Here is an 18152-nt window from a genome sequence, read left to right as displayed (position 1 = left end):
TTGTAACGATTCGGACGGTCATAAACAGAACTCGTGTCGGCACAAACAGCATTTTATCGATTCCATTTGGAACCTCTGGAAAAGGTTTGTCGGGTAGCTCTATCATCCTTTGCCATCAAAGTGCCATTAGCCGCATTCGCCGCAACGCTGATGAATCGCGCGCGTTTGTGTGCCGCCTAGTGAAAACGACAGAGCGGCCGGCTCCTCTAAACAAACCGCGACAAATGAAGGTGCGCGTGTCCCATTCGCCACGTCCTTTCTTCCGCCGAGCATTGTGACAGTTTAAAGGTCATAAGCCACATAATCAATTCTCGAGCTGATGTCCCATCTACATATTCTGGTCTATTCATTCGTAGTCCGCGTCTGCAGCGCGAGTCCCGCGGCGCCATTGGATATATACCGAATGTCGTCGCCTCAAACGGCAACCCGAACATTTCCCGGGCGCTGCGGCACGAGCTCAGAATACATCACACTCGGCGCCCCTAGCACCGATAACTTCCCAGTGCCGGCCTGCGTCGTTTGCTACTTTGCAAATTATCCGAAACAAGAGTCAGAGTCGACAAAAAACAATCTAAAGTACTCAAAAGTATGCCACCGCGTAGCAGCCAACAGCGTCACTAAGGCGTTTACGGCCCGTGGTACCCAAGACACGCTCGCGGCCGAGACCCTCGTCCTGGCGTGCGCGGCGGCGGCTATGCAGCACGAATCGATAAGAAGCCCTAAACGGGACGTAAATCTAGCGGGGCGAGTTACGCGCATTTGGCGTAGACAAGGCACGATCCGATAGCTCGGCGCCCGTGACCCAGCCCGTCGGCGTACTCCACACACCTGGACGGTCGTCCGGCGTTTTAGGGAGGGCTTTACGAGTGCACCCGACTCGGAGATTAGGGACTATGGGCGAAGCCCGTTTCCGGACCGGCCTTTTAAGAGCTGGCGACCTACGCTGCTCGAGAGGAGGGGAGCTGCGCCAGCTGCTTCTGCGGAGGTGCGAAACCATGCAGTTGGCTCCATCTTCGAGAGATCGGAGCAGCGTTGTGGGGTGCGGGGGAAGCTTCGTGTCTTGCGCGAGTGCTCACGCGCATCGCCTAGCCCCACGCTTGCTTTCCCTCATGGGCCTTCGAAGGCGCAGCCACGACACTTCAGGGATAAGTCGGTGTCCTGTGGCCCCCAAGCGGAAAGAGTTCTATACACCGTGCAATTTTCTGACTAAAACGCCAAATGTGCGTGGACGGTTGATCCCCTACTTTCGCGGCATTTCTGATAAAAAAAAAGAAGGAGAAATGTCCACTTTTCGGCAATAGCAATAGCTATCGGCGTACTTCTCGGGAAGAATGCAAGCAAAAGATTGCGCAATCGCTTGGGAAGCAGAGATGGAACTGGATTGTGGAGTCATTGTTGGTGTAATATACAGACCGCCAGAATCAAACACTCGGGCATTCCTAGAAAAGCTGGAAGATGTGTTGTACCGTCTTGCGAACAAAAATAACAAAGCGATTATCTGTGGTGACTTCAACATAAATATAACAGAGCCCTCAAGTACAGAATACCGGAACCTCCTGCTATCTTACGGCTTCCAGAACCATATTACAGATCCAACAAGAGTAACACTAACGTCTTGTTCAACAATAGATCATATACTCTCCAATTTTGAAGACAGCTCCGTAAAAGCTGGGGTTATAACAGAAAACGTCGCAGATCATTTCCCTACTTTTATTGTCGCTCCCAATGCAGAAAAGAACCTTCAAAAAGAGCCCACAGTCGGCCATGGTGTATCAATGTGGAATTACGAGGCAACTAAAAGGTCCCTTCAGGAGACAAACTTTTCTCAGATCAATTTTACCGACACTAACAATGCATATGATACCTTTTCAACACTGTTCAAATCTTGTTGTATAGCACACAAATTCGTATCTCGCCGGGCAGCACAGCTTTATTCTCCCATTTGTCCCTGGATGAACGAGGAGATACTGAAGTTAATTAGGCTCAAGGAACACTGGTATAACAAAATGAAGCAAAACAAGGACAACGACTATTACAGGGAAAAGTTTAGAGTTGCACGGAACCTATCGCTATCCACCATGCGGAAGCGTAAAAAGCAATATTTTAGCAGCCGCATTGCAAAAGCTAACGGTAGCTCCAAAGAAATATGGCACACAATTAACCTTGTAATGAAGTCCTCTCAACAATGTAACATTTTACCAGATTTGAACATTCTTAATTGTGATCAAGCGCACCTTGTGTCAATGTTCAATGACTTTTTCATTAGCATAGGTACATCCTCACCTGCAGTATCAGATGAAACGTCAAAAATTATCCTACCTAGCCCATGCATTAATACATTTGTTTACGCAGAAATAACAGCCGCCGAAATTGTTGGCGTTGCCAGACAAATGTTATCAAACAAAGCTATGGGCCACGACGAAATCTCGGTAAACCTATTGAAAGACAACATTGACATCCTGTGCTACCCACTACAAAAACTGTTTAACCAGGCATATTTATCGGGAATTTACCCAGAAAAACTTAAGATTGGGCGAGTAGTACCAATTTACAAAAGTGGTGACCCTAATGACCTGGCTAATTATCGCCCGATTACAATTCTGTCCTGCATTAATACACTATTTGAAAAACTAATTGCCGCAAGAATAATGAACTTTGTCGAGAAATACAACATTTTGGTTGCTAATCAACATGGTTTTCGGAAAAACTTCTCTACAGGCACAGCAGTACACTCCGTATCAGAAATAGTCAATTCCTCCCTCAACAAAAATAGAACTACTATAGGCATATTCCTCGATATAAAAAAAGCTTTCGATTCTGTTAATCACGACATTCTTTTACAAAAACTTGAGCGTTACGGTTTTCGAGGGCCAGCTGGCAAATTTTTTCGTAGCTACTTAACAAACCGCACCCAATTTGTACAAATTTCCCATAATCAATCTACAACCGCGATAGTGAAGACTGGTGTACCACAGGGGTCGGTGTTAGGACCGATACTTTTCTCTCTTTTCATCAATGATTACGCAGCTTGCCTCAGACATTCCGAAGCAGTTTTATACGCCGATGATACAGCCTTACTAGTATCACATCATTCTCTTGAAGAGGCCGAATTACTAGCGAATAACGACTTGAAAAATACGATAACTTGGTTTAATTGCAACAAGCTGGTGCTAAATATTAAAAAAACTAAGTTCATTGTTTTCGCGTCTGATCGGAAACAACAATCATTTACATGTAACCTGCATCTAGGAGGTTTACACATCGATCAAGTTATCACTTATAAATACCTAGGAATTACCCTAGATTCAACACTACACTGGGCTCCCCACATTGACGAGCTATGTAAAAAATTAACCTTCGGATGCTTTTCATTAGTGAAAGCACGGAAACATTTTAGCAAACAAACATTACGCATGATTTACTTCGGTGTGTTTCATACTCATTTAACCTATTGTGTTGAATCATGGGGTTTCACTTACGCGTCATATCTAGCGAGAGTTACCATTCTGCAAAGAAGGGCAATCAGGATAATAGCAGCAGCACCTATACATGCATCAGCTAAGCATCTTTTTAGTGAATTAAACATACTCCCCATCAACTTAGCTCGCGACCATAAGACTGCCACTTTAGTCCAAAGAATTTTAACCCAGAATACTCCATATCACTCTTCTATATTCAATTTTCCAAAACGTGAAACCCGACAACTACATTATAATAACCTTAATTTGCCGATAACTTACAATGCCTACGGGCGCCGCTTAATATCGTTCATTGGTGCGAAGATATGGAATAACATTTCATGTAAAATAAAACTAGCAACAAATTTTGTACTCTCATTAAAACGATTTATTTCATCTGAAGTGTACAACTCACCCTGTTAACTCCGTACTAGTAGTTATATTATTTGTGCAGCTATGTATAGATTGTGTGAATGCCTATAGGATTGTTTTAAATGTGAATGTTTTTTTAATGGATCCATTTCTAGCCATGTAGGCTATGGATCCAGATGACTAATCAGACATTTCTTTGTACATCTTTACGTGAATAAACATTGATGATGATTGATTGATGCATTCGAAGAGAGTTGTCGTGATTTCGGCACTCTTCTTCGGCCCCTCAGTTGCCTTTTTCTAACGAAATAAATACAAAATGTAGTTGAAAATTAGGTTCGTTGCAAACGAAATTTAAAATCCGAACCAATTCAGTTAAACGGTAATGTCATGCCAGTGCAATTGGTGCTTTTCATACGAGTGCCCTCGTGTTTCCGGTCTTCCGCTCGCTCTCCGGTATAAAAGAAGTTAAGGCGTTGATGAGCATAGCGCGCATTTTTTTATGCTTTCCAATGCGCCAAACGATCAACGATAAGTTCGACATGTGAGACATCAAATCATGTGCAGCTCTTAATCGCGGCCGACGGCGGCAAAAAAAAAAAACAAAAACGCCCAAGACACTTTAGACTGCTTACGTATAGGAATGCGAAAGCATTATAGTCCCGCGGCTGAAATGTTTCTACACGTATTAAAGTTGTTTCTGCCAGTATTGTATTCGGTGTCTGTGTATTCGGTGCACACGGCGCTCCGGCGGTAACATCGCGCTCCCCCACTGCGCAGGCGCGGCGCCCTCGTCGTCTTCACGGCTTCCGTGACGAAGCATCTGCGTTGCTGTACTTTTCTTTGCGTTTTATTTCTGAGGCGCGTCCGCTTTGACGTTGAGCAGCGCGTGCTTTATGACGTATTTTTATGGCCATCTTTCGGGCACAACGCCGACGCCTTTTCGCCTAATGAGACATATAAGACTTGCGCCTTAATAAACGAAGTTTCAGAAAAATCTGTTTCCGAGTGAGAAGGGTACAAATCGTCGCGTGCCCTTTAAGAAATTCTCAATCCGCTTGAAAACCGTTTACGAAAGTTTCGCCGCGTCTTTAGCTTCGAAGAGAGAAACGAAACATTCGCATTAAAATACGGCATCCAAAAAGAAAACATGACGCAAGCTGCAGATGGCGATAACGTCAAATCGATCGAGTGTTCTTCGTTATTCGCGTCCTCGTGTGCGTCAGTGTCGCCGCTGCAGACTGCCGTTGTACCACAACAAAGCAGCGGCGAATATGGGAACGTGGTCTCTCTCCGAACCTGTCAGTTCGCCGATAGCTGTGTTTCGACGGACATTGCTCAGCCTTCCTCGCTTTTTTTTTTTTTTTTTTTTTTTGATGCGGAGCATCTCTTGCTCAGGTCTATGTCCCGCGGCGTTGTAGTCCGCACTCACACTACGCATGCGCAACTCTCCTCCTTCCCTCTCTGCAACAGCTGCGCGTTACTCTCTCCGCTCTCTCTCTCTACCAGCTGCGTGCACTTCGTGTGCGTTCGCTTCTACTCACACCGCGCGCGCATGCGCAACTCTCCTCCTCTAGTCTCCTCTCCTTCAAGTGTGAATACAAGCAGCGGTAGCGCGCTGCGCGCGTTCAGTTCACCGTTGTTGACTCCATTCCGTTCTTCCGCTGAAGTGTGATGGAAGCAACAGTCCCGTCAGTCAGTGGGTTGGCGCAAGCAAGCGTCAGCACCACCCCACAAACTAACAGCAACGCTACGTCCACTGAAGACAAAGCTGCGCAGCGAAGGGCACGCGACGCTGAACTACGGCAACGAGAAGCGGCGTCCATTCGTCAACGTCGAGCGGCGGATGCTGAACTACGACAACGTGAAGCAGCGGCGGTTCGAGAACGTCGAGCAGCAGAACCTGAGGTTCGGGACCGTGAAGTTCAACGTAAACGTACGAAGCGAGCGGCGGAACCCGACCTTCGAGAACGGGAAGCCGCGTTGGTTCGTGAACGTCGAGCAGCAGAACCTGAGGTTTGGGACCGTGAAGTTCAACAACGTTACTAACACCGTTAATAACACCGTTAATAACGATCCGCGATGCTCCGCATCACCCCATGGTTCCCCTCGGGAAGATGGTGTAATTTTTTTAGGCCGCACCACGATTGAGAATTGCTGCTGCCTCCTCGACAAATCTACCACTGGCACACTCACACTCGGCAGAGACGATCGAATGAAACAATCATCTACCTCCGTTATGTGAGCGTTTCTCCGTCAAACACAAAAAGAGTATGCTGCGCAAAAGAAAATCGGCTCTTCTTCTTTTTTTTTTTTTCTTTTTTTTTTTTGCGTTTTGCTTGAACAGGGTTTTGACGGGCACCACCAATCTCTACCGCTTAAGTTCTAAGTTCCCCCAATGAGGACTTTTTTTTTCGTCCCGAAAGTAGTTTTTATGGCAGCTTTCCAGTTCTAAGAAGAAAAAAAACGGCGATCGCTTGTTCGTGCTGACAATGCCACGCTTTGTACATTGTAACACCTCGTTCTTCTTCTTTTTTTTTTTTTTTTAATCGCTCCCAACTTTAGCATTTCAAGCTTCCCATCTTCCCGTACTTTTTTTTTTTTTTTTTTTTCTCGTAAGAAAAGAACCGCATCACGGACGAATAATTTAGCGAATTTTCAAACCAGAGACGCGGCAGCTGTCATGTGCAGAACCTTCAAAATTTTCGTTCGGGTCGTAAAGAATTGGAAAGAAGAACGAAAGGGGGGAAGAGGGGGGAGAGGTACAACCTTTCAATGGTTCCCTGTTACGGCGTTTTGTGCTTTTCTCTCGTTATCTTTCCCGCTATTACGTCGGCTTCCTCGGGGAAATGGTCCGGGGCAAGTGGAGAGAGAGAGGCCGGATTGAAGAGACGGGAAAGAAATGCTTCCCTTGTGATCGAAGTTTCTTCAAGTACATCATCCAACTCCGGTTTAATTGATTCTCGGAGAAACGAGCAGTGCAGAATTTGTCGGAACGCACACCCCTGCTCGAGAGAGAGCGACAAAGCGAAGGACTCGTTCCGAGAGCGCGGTGTATCCGAGGTATGCGGTGCGTGTAGGAGAATGACGGCAGCTCAGTGAGCCAATCTGCCAACAAGGGCGGAAAAATTAAGGGTCGACTCGGAAGACGTCTGCCCGAATCGCAGACCCGTCAAAAACTCTCCGGCTGCTTTTTGTTTTTACCCTCGGTCCTTCGCTTTCTTCGCTGCATTATCATGGAACATCACGCGGCGCCCGGTTGAAAGCGCTGACTCGTCGATGGAATAACCAAGTTTTGCTCCCACTCCGCCAATCTCCCGAGAGGAAGACCGAACAATTCGACCACCGCAAAAGCATCCGCCCCATAGAGCGCATCAGCCTACCTCCGTAGCGAAACGCAGCGTTTTTTTTTTTTTTTTGTGTGTGTCTATGTGTCATCTCGATTTTCAAAATGCCCTTAAAAAAACTCTTTTTTTATAAGAAACGCTGCCGGTTACCCTCTTTTATGTGTGTGTGTTTTTTTTTTTTTTTTTTTTTTTTTTTTGATGGGTTGGAAATGTGTTTTTGTGAAAGCGGCAGCCAGAAATAAAGAAACGATTCTTTGGGGATAAGGTTATCGATCGCGGAGGACGTGAAGGTACGAGTGTGACTCGATAATTAGCGTACTAATTACCTGAAATTAGCTCATTAACAATTTGGATATTCGCCCGCCTCATATTCCAATCAGCGTATCGTCAAAAGAGGAGAGAGCAGTGGTTATCTTTTCCGAAAATTAAATTCTTTGCCGCGCTATACGCAGTGGGAAGCCACTAAAAGAGGGCAACAAGAAGTGCTAGTGTCCAAAGTTCCGTATTCGAGGAGACATTAGAGCATGAAGTGCCATGTCGGCAAGCTCACGAAACGGAGAAATCACGCCTTCGCCAGATCGACTCACAATCTGGAAGTGAAAAAGTCCCTACTAGAGCAAATGTATCTGTGCAGTTTAATATGTCGCAATGTCATAACACATGTTGTGAAAGACTAATCGATTTCTGTGGTACAAATGTCTGGAACTCCCGGCCTCGAAGTTGGCATAATTTTAGCCAAGCACTAAAACGCTACATGTTTCTTTCTTAAGCCACCTTTACCCTTATGAGTCATAACCATCGTCTTGGTTTAGCGAAATTAGTATGGCTCCTATAATTGTTTAATCTATTTCTTTTTTTTTTTTTTTTTTTGTTCTGTAGGATTTTTGTTTAGTTCCTTAATAACCTCCGCCAAACCTCGGATACCTTATTTTAATGGACCCAAACTAGCCATATGGCTATGCGTCCACCTGCTTTTTCAGTAACATGTATATGCCTTCCTGCTGATAAAATGATTTGAATTCAATCGAACTGAATCGCTCCCCACTCGCTTGTGATCGTCTAGTCGGGGCGCAGACCTTCCTCGCTCATATGCGTATTGCGCGTCTGTCTCAGGACTTTGGCAACTTAAATGCCCTACTCAATAGCGCGTAACAGACTTTTATCATGGCTGAATTCTAACAACCGCCCTGGCCTATTTCGGTGACGGATGCCAAATCTCATTAAGATGGGCGGACTGAGACGAATAGTTAGAACAAAAAAAGTTTAGTTCTTATTAAGGTAATTAAGCTGATTTTAGCTAGGCGGACTAGGTAATTAAAGGAGATAATTAATACGAATAATTAAAAAGGTTGATTAGTGAATTCAGGCAATTAAGCTTCTTTTAACTAAGTAGGCTAGTTAATTAAGATAAATATCCCAAAAAGTTTATTAGTAAATTTTAGGTAATTAAGCTACGGACTGTCGCGTCACTCACCCTAGCGTCCGCCGCGGCCGATAACGGTATACCCCGCAGGATTAATTCTACTAATTCAATTGCCGGTTTGTCTCTTTTTATTGTTATGGTAATCTAAAAAAAAAAACACCCAAAGATGTGTTTGGTTTCAAAAGCATACAGTCAAGGCTCAAAGTGCTAGGATGCTGCTGTTGTGGTGCTGTTATCCTTGTCCTTGTAATTTTTTACAAAAAGGGCTTCCCGCAACAACAAGAACAAAAATTATAAGATAAAAATATTAATAACTAAATAATAATATAAAAAATAATAAATCGCCGTTGGAATATTAATTAATTCAACTTCATGATGTTTCCAAGAAAACCACCTGGTTCCGATGGGTGTGCTGTTTTCTCTTGCTCGAGCAACCAAAGCACTATTGACAGTTGCTTCAAAAATACACCGCAAGGAAATCGCACTGTTCGAAGCGCATTCGCTCGTTTGGTTTCTCTGATGGCTACTTAAAATCTCGGGAGGGAAAAAAATATGTCCAGAAACGTTTTGAAAATAACCGAATATTTATGCCACAAAAGTCACTTGAAGTTTGACCTCCTCGCTACTGAGAATGCGCCAATAATTACAATTTGTGGATTTTCGCTTGGGACGACGAGACATCAAGGAACCCTTAATGTTTGCTAGGCTGCCTCGACGTCACTAAGATCATTGGGCGGGCTACTTGGTTGTACATATTGAGATATTAAAGCGCAAAACGACAACAAAGGAAATACAAAGGAGACCGAAAAAAAATTGGTGTGTGTTAATACAGCCGGAAGTTAGTCTGCCTCAGTGGGCGTCTGGCGTCTCAGCTGTAAATGAGCAATTTAGCCAGTGCGGTACAACCACTATCCTGAGGTCTCTAACGTGCACACCGAAATGGAGCACGTCGATCATCCTTCTGCCACTCTAAACACTACAGATCGCCACACCATTTCGTGTGAGTCACCCCCGCTCATCGTGCCTCAAGTGCCGCCTAGCACCACAGCCTCTAAGTCAACAGCCACCCCTGACCCGGACAGCAAAGACGGCGATGCTGACGACGATGACGTAGGCTGGCAAATGACGTGCTACCACAAGCAGAGACCGCAGCAGCAGCGGCACTTCCTCGGCGCAGCGCTCTCGCCTTTGTCTTCATCAGACCACCCAGACCCTGCAACCGACGAAAGACCCAAATATGTGATCCTATTCCGCTCCCGGGACAGGTATGACCTCACTCGTATATTCCTGCCTGCACGATGCAGCGCGGTTTCTACGCCACATTAGGTCTACATCCCACAGCCTGTGACACGAAAGACATGCCGTACTTCCGAATAGCTAAAGCCACCAACACCATCTTCGCTACGGCACGAAACCTCGTGCACGCTTACCAGCTCCTCGCTGTGCGATGAGCTGCCTCACTGCCCTCACTGCCCTCACCCTATAGCTGCCCACGACCGGGCAGTTGACGTTGTGGCTCACGAAGCCATTACCGGCGACACCATCCGTGGCGTTGTACGCGGCATAAACCGAAGGCACCTCCGAAGCGTTGCTCCGCGCCCTCTGAAGCAACTCACACGCAATAATTGATGCCAGGCCGTTCGGTAAGAACGGTCTAGCCTTGATAACGTTTCAAGAGCATCGACCCACGAAAACTATGCTGTATTACGACGTAATCATCAACGTTACGCCCTACTCTCTTACAACCCTAGTTTGTCGGCGTTGCCACGGCCTGAGCCACAAAGAGCATGCCTGCACCCGACAGCCAAGGTGCCCTGACTGAGGCTGTATCGTCAACAATGACCACGCCTGTGAACGCACGTACTGGGCTAACTGCCACGTCACCACGAACCTCGCCACCGACCCCAAGTGTCTGGTCAAGCGTAAGGTCGACCAGCAGCGCCAAGAGCGCACTCGGCGGACGGTACGAACTACCACCGCAGAACTCGGCACACCTCGTGTATCCACCGCAGAAAGAGCAAGGCCCGACGTGCCACCACCTGCACATTACGATCCCGAAGCAGGCCCCCAACTCAAAAGTCCAAAACCGTGGTTGGTGGCAAGGTTTCCATCGAGGAATTTCCGCCGCTGGTCGCCGCGTCCAAACGGTTTTCGGCCCTAGAGCTTGATGACCTAAGAAGCGAAGACGCACCCTCGCATCACAGAAGTAGAAGTCGCAGCCGGCAGAAACAACCACAACGGCAACATCAACCCAGTCGCCCCGCAAGCCGTCAACGCAGTTCTGCTGACGAAGGACTCTGTGGCGCTAGGCGACGGTCGCTTTCCGATCACCGCGGCCCCCTCTCCCCCACCGACTCTCACCAAACCCATGACACATTCGCAGGCCACGATGAACATGCTCAAGACTGCCTATTGCACTGATTCTGAAGTTCAGGCCCGGAGAGAAGAACTCCGATCCATCTCTGAGGCTGAAAAGGCAGCATCAGAGACACTTTTGGAACTCGAGGGGGAGGCTAAACAACTTGAACTCCGCAAAGTACGACTCCAACAAAGACTCAAGACGGAAGCTCAGAAACGTGAGCCTCGCAAGGCAGGACTCATGAGGCGACTTCGTAAACACGCCGAAGTAGTTGCAGCCCAAAGTAAGAACTAACAGATTGCTCCATTTCAGTGTACCTCCCAGCAACAGCAGCATTTCCAGCAGCAGCAGCATAGCAGCAGCAACAGCATCCCCGGGGGCATACCCAACAGCAGCAGCAGCCCCAGCAACAACAACATGCACAAACACAGCAGCAGCATCCCCAACGGCAGCAACAGCATCTCCAGCAGCAGCTGCAGCCTAAGTAACAGCAGGAGTCCCAGCTCCCACCGCCGCCCATACCGCCGTGTAGTTCTTCACCACAGTCGCAATATGTCACCATAAATCAACTGCAGGCCCTGCTTGCTCAGCAGCAGCAACAGCAGCAACAAAACAGCAACAAGATACAGCTACAGCAGCAGATACAGCAACTGCAGCAGCTCATCTCTCGTACTTACGGACCGTATGACAGCACTCCCCACGCAGTTACCACCGGCACTCCCACCACCACACCAAGATGGCGTCCTCACTCAATAAGCCCACTCTCAAAATCCTGCAGTGGAACTGTCGTGGCCTTGCGAAACGGAGAGGTGAGCTCGACTAAAATAATCCCTGGAGAAGGGGAACAAAGGAGAGAAAGGACAAACGAATCTCCAAGCACACCTAGGTGACTGGTGTGCGACAGAAAAAATCCGCCTGGTCCTGGTATCAAACCAAGGACCTCTCCATTTCCGGTGGAGCGCTCTACCCACTGAGCTAACCAGGAGTTAGACGTCAGTAGAGCAAACGGGTTTTATCAGCTGCCACCAGTCTAACACCAACAGGGGTGAACGGCTTGCATTTTACGTTTACGATTATAATGCAATTAAATGCAAAGGTGCAAGCGAGTTGGACAAGAATGACGAAAAGGATCCCTGAAGAAGGGGAACAAGGGGGACCGTGTAATCAGTAGTGTATGCGTCTGGTCCTGTTTTGGAACAAGAGGTCCCTTGTTCGATACCGCCTCATCCTGGTATCGAACCAGGGACCTCTCCACTGGAAATGGAGAGGTCCCTGGTTCGATACCAAAACCAGGATTTGTTGCGGCGAGCACCAGTCACCTAGCTGTGTTTGGAGATTTGTGTTTGTCCTTTGTCCCCCTTGTTCCCCTTCTCCAGGGATTATTTTTGTCATTCTTGACCAGCTCGCTTGCACCTTTGCATTTAATTACATTATAATCATAACGAGGGGAGCTCCTCGTGCGTGTCTCCGACCCTCAATACGCTTTCGCATACTCCTGCTGCAGGAGACGCATAGCGACACTGTGCAACTCTCAGGCTACGGCATAAACCACAACCCTACTATCGAGCACAAACTCCCAAAGAAACGGCACCCAAATCCCCTGACAACTAAGATTATTTGTCGTGCGCAAGCCGGCGTCTACGTACACCGAAACATGCCCCACGTGAAGCTGGACAAGGGGGCATGGTGCACCACCACCCAAGAAGTCACCGCGGTGCACATCGCTCTCGACGGAACTGAGCGAAGGCTTCTCGTCGTCTCGGCATACTGCCGCCCGTATACACCGGCAAAAGGACAACGTGCAACTTTTCCTGAATGAAGACCTTGCATGACGCATACCCTATACCGACTACACGGTATTCGGAGGAGACCTGAACACACACTACGAGGCATGTAGCTCCTGCTCCACCACACAGCGCGGGCACGACCTCAGCGCTGTTTTTTGAGTATACCAACCTGGCAATCATGAAGGACATCAACCGGCCAACGCGCTACGGTACGAACCCCTGACAACGCGATAGCGTACTTGACCTCACCCCTCCCTCTCCTCATATTGCCGGCCTTCTTACTTGGACAATCCTCGACGAAGATGCCTGAGGCAGCGATCACTTCCCTATTGTCATAAAGCTCCCCACGGGCAAACGTAAGCGCACCACGCGCTCCACCAAAACAGTCATCTGGGACCGATTTCGGGAGACCATCGAGGACAAAATCACCATATTCGATACCTCTGCCATCTCCACTCTCCTGATAACAGATGCGACTTCTGCAACGGGAACGCGGGAACTGTGCGAGGGTATACCCACTCCGGATACGCATCTTCTTTCGCTATGGGATCGACGCACGACGGCGCTTACCAAATATCGAAGCAGTAAACGTCAATGTTACCTCCACAGAGTCACTCGTCTTACACGCGAAGCTGACAAGTATGCCAATACCTTAAAACTAGAGAGGTGGATCGCACATTGCGAGTCTTTCGACAAGAACACTCAACTGAGTAATGTGGAGTAAGAACACTCAGCTGAGTAATGTGGAGTACTTTCAACGCAATATACGGCAAGCGTACCCAGACCCACACTGTCCCTGTCATAGAACTTTTCTCATACGAAAGCACCGAGGACATCCTCGATTAGCTCGGAGAAATCTCCTTCCCCCAGCCGAACAAAGCCCCGCCACCCGACGTATATTGCCCCAAGTACAACGACGTGGCTGACTTCCAGCTGGCAACCAACGCTTCACCGAATGGAAACTTGATGCGGCCATCTCCCAATGTCGCCTCCGAAGCTCGCCCGGCCCCGACGGGATCACCGCGCCGATGCTGCGTAATGCACCCCGAATCGCCCAGGAAGCCAACCTCTGTTGGTTTAACTAAATCTGACCATACAGAGGGCTGCTCCCTGACGACTGGAAGACCTCCTGGATAACACTGATTCCCAAGACAGGCAAGCCGCCGACAGTCCCTAAGAACGTGCGGCCCATATCGCACACATCTATCATAGGCAAGCTCATGAAGCGTATGGTTCTCGCCCGCATTCCGTGGCAGGCGGAACAGGTCAAGATACTCCACCCCACACAAACGGGCTTTCGTAAGAACCTCAGTACACACGACAGCTTGGCAATGGTATACAAAGATGTCGTCGATCGTCACATCAATAGCACACAGCTGCGCGTTTTTTGTCACGGTGGATATTCGAAAAGCCTTTGCCTCCGTGCCCCATGCATCGATCGTCTCCGTCCGCCATGTACAAGCAAGGCCTCGACGGCAAACAGCTCGCTTTTGTGCGCCCCTTCCTTCATGGCAGCCAGTTAAGTCAGGACACGGTCCCGATGCGGTGGGTATTAATACGAGGCTGAACCATGTCGGCGTACCCCAAGGCGGGATATACTCCCCGACGCTGTTTAACATCGTCATGGCCCCCCTTCTCTGGGCATTATACAAAATCCCACACCTCCGCGCCTCGGCTTACGCCGACGACATTACTATTTGGACTTTCGACGGCAGCCCCTTCACGCAACGAATCGCGCTCCATCAACAACCATCTGCACCACCTCGGGCTCGCACCATCACCAGAGGAGACCATGTATACTGTCTTCGGCAAGGGACATGCAAACCTCGACCTCCGCCACACGTTCGACAATCAACCCGTAAGCAAAGCACTCAGCATCAAAATCTTGGGTGTCTACTTTAGCAATGGCCCACACGTCACCACAGAATGGGTCAAGGCAATCATCGAAACCTGGAAACAAGGCCTCCGCCCATGGCACGTAGCCAGGGGGGGGGGGGGGGGGGGGGCGGCGGCCATGGGGCCCCCCCCCCCCCCCCCCGAAATCTTCCAATTTGCTGGAACCTCCTCTCCCCCCTCCACCTCATACAGCATTTTGTCATGGGCGGGCCGCCCCCCCCCCCCCCCTTCCCCCACCCCCCGAAAAAAAATCCTGGCTGCGTGCCTGCCTCCGCCTATTCCCACGCATCTCGGATCGGCTGGGTGGCGCAGGCGAACGCACAGTCAAGCTCCTCGTCAGCTCAGACCTCGTATCGAAAGTCGTCTACGCGGCCCGTTTTTATCGCTTCAAGCGCACACATTGGGATAAGCTCAATACCCTCTCTAACGAAGCCCGCCGTACCATCCTCGGGCTTCCTCGCATCACGCGCATCGCCGTAGTTCGGAAATGCCTTCACCTCATCAATCTCAAAAACACCCTATAGAAGCAGATGGAGCTGCATGCCACCCGCCTCCAGGCTCCAGCACACATCTCAAGGCCGCGCGGTAGCGCGCTACCTCGGAGTCGCTGCCTCCACCGACAACGAACTCCCCTCTCCCACCCCCCGCCAAGCCACCCTGGGAACTGATCGACCTTACACAACACTCCAGTTCACTTCCTCTCAACATGAACCGCAAACGCCATGCGAAGAGACCCCAGCTGACAGCGCTGCAAGGACCCGGAGTCCTTACCCAAGCTTCATCATTTAATTTGGGACTGCGCTGCATTGGCAGCGCACCGCACCGCAGCCTGATCCCTTCTGCCCGACGACGACCGACCGACCTGTTACGACGACTGGGTGCACCGAACACCACCCGGAATGATCAAAGCCTCCGCATCGACTCCTCCACCTTCATGAAATATCACAGTCGGATCGCGCTAACTCGGCTATTGGGCCCGAGTCCGACCTTCGACGCGCTGATTGAACACGAGCCCCGGCCGAACACTGACGCAGCACTCGTGTCCAATCTCAAGCCTCGGTCGACCTGACTGTGATGACGGTGCGATCACGGTGCGGAGGCCTTATGCTTATCAAAGTGGTGTTAATGCAACCCCCCCCTCCCCCCCCCCCCCCCCCCCCCCCCCCCGGTGAGTGCGAGCGCCGGACACGAATTCTGACCTCCTCGCTTTGTGTCGCAAAGAGAGCTAAAAACTTCGGTGTAACCCTCATCCCCCTTTTCATCCAGGGACTTAGACGCCACGCCAAAGCTGCGACCGCGTCGCAACGGACTTGTGATCCTGGTGTTATCCCTTAGTTAAATAAACGTCTTAGCAACAACATACGTAAAGTAAATCCTGTTTACATCATTAAAGGGTAAATTCACAAGGGTACTTAGTTCTAAATAACGCATTACCAAAAATAAATAAAAAAAACTAATGGAAATCTTTTTTTTCTTTTTTTTTAATGCACGGAAACACGTTAAACAGGGATGCTGATAAAAATAAACAAAGATGAAGTTCGGGAAGACTATGAACTAAAAAGTCATAGCAGGTCAGAGTTCTTCAAAGCATGAGACTGAGGTAATGAAGTTATCTTTGTGTCATGGCAATAAACCTTTTGCTAAATTACCTAAGCACCAAGGAGCATGCTGCGAGTGCAGTTACAAGCGCTTCACGTGCTGGCGTCTGCAACAGTAACTATTTTAAAGTTAATGCCTAAAACAAACGGCATCTTGCACGCGCGTTCGTCAACGGCTTATTTTGGTTATTTAGTTCGAATTTTTTATACGGGGAAGGCGAGCGCGTGTATACATTCCCAGCATTCTCCTTGATGCTTGGGTAATTTGGCAATACGTCTTATACGGCGCTCTGACGCAGTCATCCCCAATGGACAAAATGATTTGGGCCTCGTACAGCTCACGAGATCTCTTAGCCTTGAAACGTTTTAAGATTTTAGTGTGGCTAAACTCAGCGGAGCACTTGCAATCACTTGCATGTATTGCTATACTCCGTTTCACCTTCTGTCCGAGCACAGCGGACGCTAGGAGCCATCCCAGCCAATGCGGCGTTGAGGGAGTGTCATGCGACCTTGAGCTCCCTGTGTCGCCCCGCCCCACCGGCAGGTCACGCGACTTTCTCCCGGCGCTGGATCGGCTGGGATGGCTCGTGGAGTCCACTGCGCTCGGACTGAAGGTGGAACGGAGTATAGGCGGCTCGCTGGCGACGACTTCAAAGATAGGGCGTGTTCTCTTAGGCGGTTTGGATTGGATTTGGATTTGGGGCTAACCCCTTTGTATCAGGGGATCCCAGCAGCGCTGGATCTAGCCTGGCTATAGTAGCTACACTAGCCAATGTCGTAGTCGTGTTCTCTTGCCCTCCTCCACCAGCACTCCAGTCTCCTCTTCGTCACCTCCACTGGCTGCGAACTATCGGCGGCGTATTGTTCGTCAATGCCCCGGAAGCCCAGCGCCACCGCCATGTCTGGTTCATACGTAACGTCCGGCTTCAGGCCTGTGCATTCCAGTATGAAGTGCTCCGCTGTCTCGTCTGCTCCCTGCGCGCACATGACACACTTGATATATCGTCCTGGTTGTCCAACATACACTTTACCGCGGGCAAACGGTATCTCGTATGCCACCCCACACCAGCAGTCAACGTATTTCTGTTGATGTTGAACATTACATTCGGCTAGCTGTATCTGGTGATTGTTTATCCTTGGGCACAACCGCTGAGTTTGTCCGATGCAGAAAATACAACCTGGACTCTTCTTTAGGCTGTGAGATATACGATGGATGTATGGCAGCACTCCTAACCGGCGGTTCTTGTCCTTTGTGCTCTCTCGTCGTCCGCTTGAAGTAATCATGGACTTAGCGACGTCAAACAAGATAGAGCTCGGGTATCTAGACGCCTTGGGACGCTGTACCTGAGAATGAAAAGTCTCTCCCGCTGAATGGGCACAACACAATTATTAAAGCCGCACTTCATTGTGTTTCTCACAATTCCTCTCTTATCGATCTTAGAATGTGCCAAGTCATATTGCAGCAGGCCTTTTTTGGATCTTGGTGAGTATTTCCAGCAAGTGTGATTGTCATAGAACACCAGTTCGAGATCTTAAAAAAGTAACTATGGAGTTTAAAGGTGACTGATGAGTTCACTTGAGGCCTCGCCCTTCTTCCAATAAGGTTGATCGTATACTGTCGATTATTTGTGCTTCATTATATATAGATCATCGTGAAAGAAGAACCAGGTAGTCATCCAAGTACCTAAAAATACGAGCTACTTGACCGATGGAAAGTACATCAGCCATTGCCCAATCAAATTGGGAAAGGAAAATATCACAGAGAACTGGTGCTACGCATGACCCAATATTCCTTTCCTCTGTAGGTAAGACCTGTCTTTGTACGTGAAAACTGTGGCAGAAAGGTAGAATCGCAAAAGTTCTAGAAAGGATTCCACCTGAATTCCACATTTGTCATGAAAGTACGTAATTC

At 48.8% G+C, this 18152-nt stretch overlaps 1 protein-coding gene across 1 annotated transcript in view; it reads left to right on the top strand.

The window, feature by feature from the left end:
• Positions 1-18152, top strand: part of LOC8027192 (calbindin-32) — a 204137-nt gene that overhangs the window by 156964 nt on the left and 29021 nt on the right. The window lies entirely within an intron of this gene.

The sequence above is a fragment of the Ixodes scapularis genome, unplaced genomic scaffold, assembly GCF_016920785.2.
Source record: "Ixodes scapularis isolate PalLabHiFi unplaced genomic scaffold, ASM1692078v2 PGA_scaffold9__187_contigs__length_104089568, whole genome shotgun sequence".
NCBI lineage: Eukaryota > Metazoa > Arthropoda > Arachnida > Ixodida > Ixodidae > Ixodes > Ixodes scapularis.
Note: the sequence above shows the minus strand (reverse complement) of the source record. Positions and strands in the feature narration are given on the sequence as shown.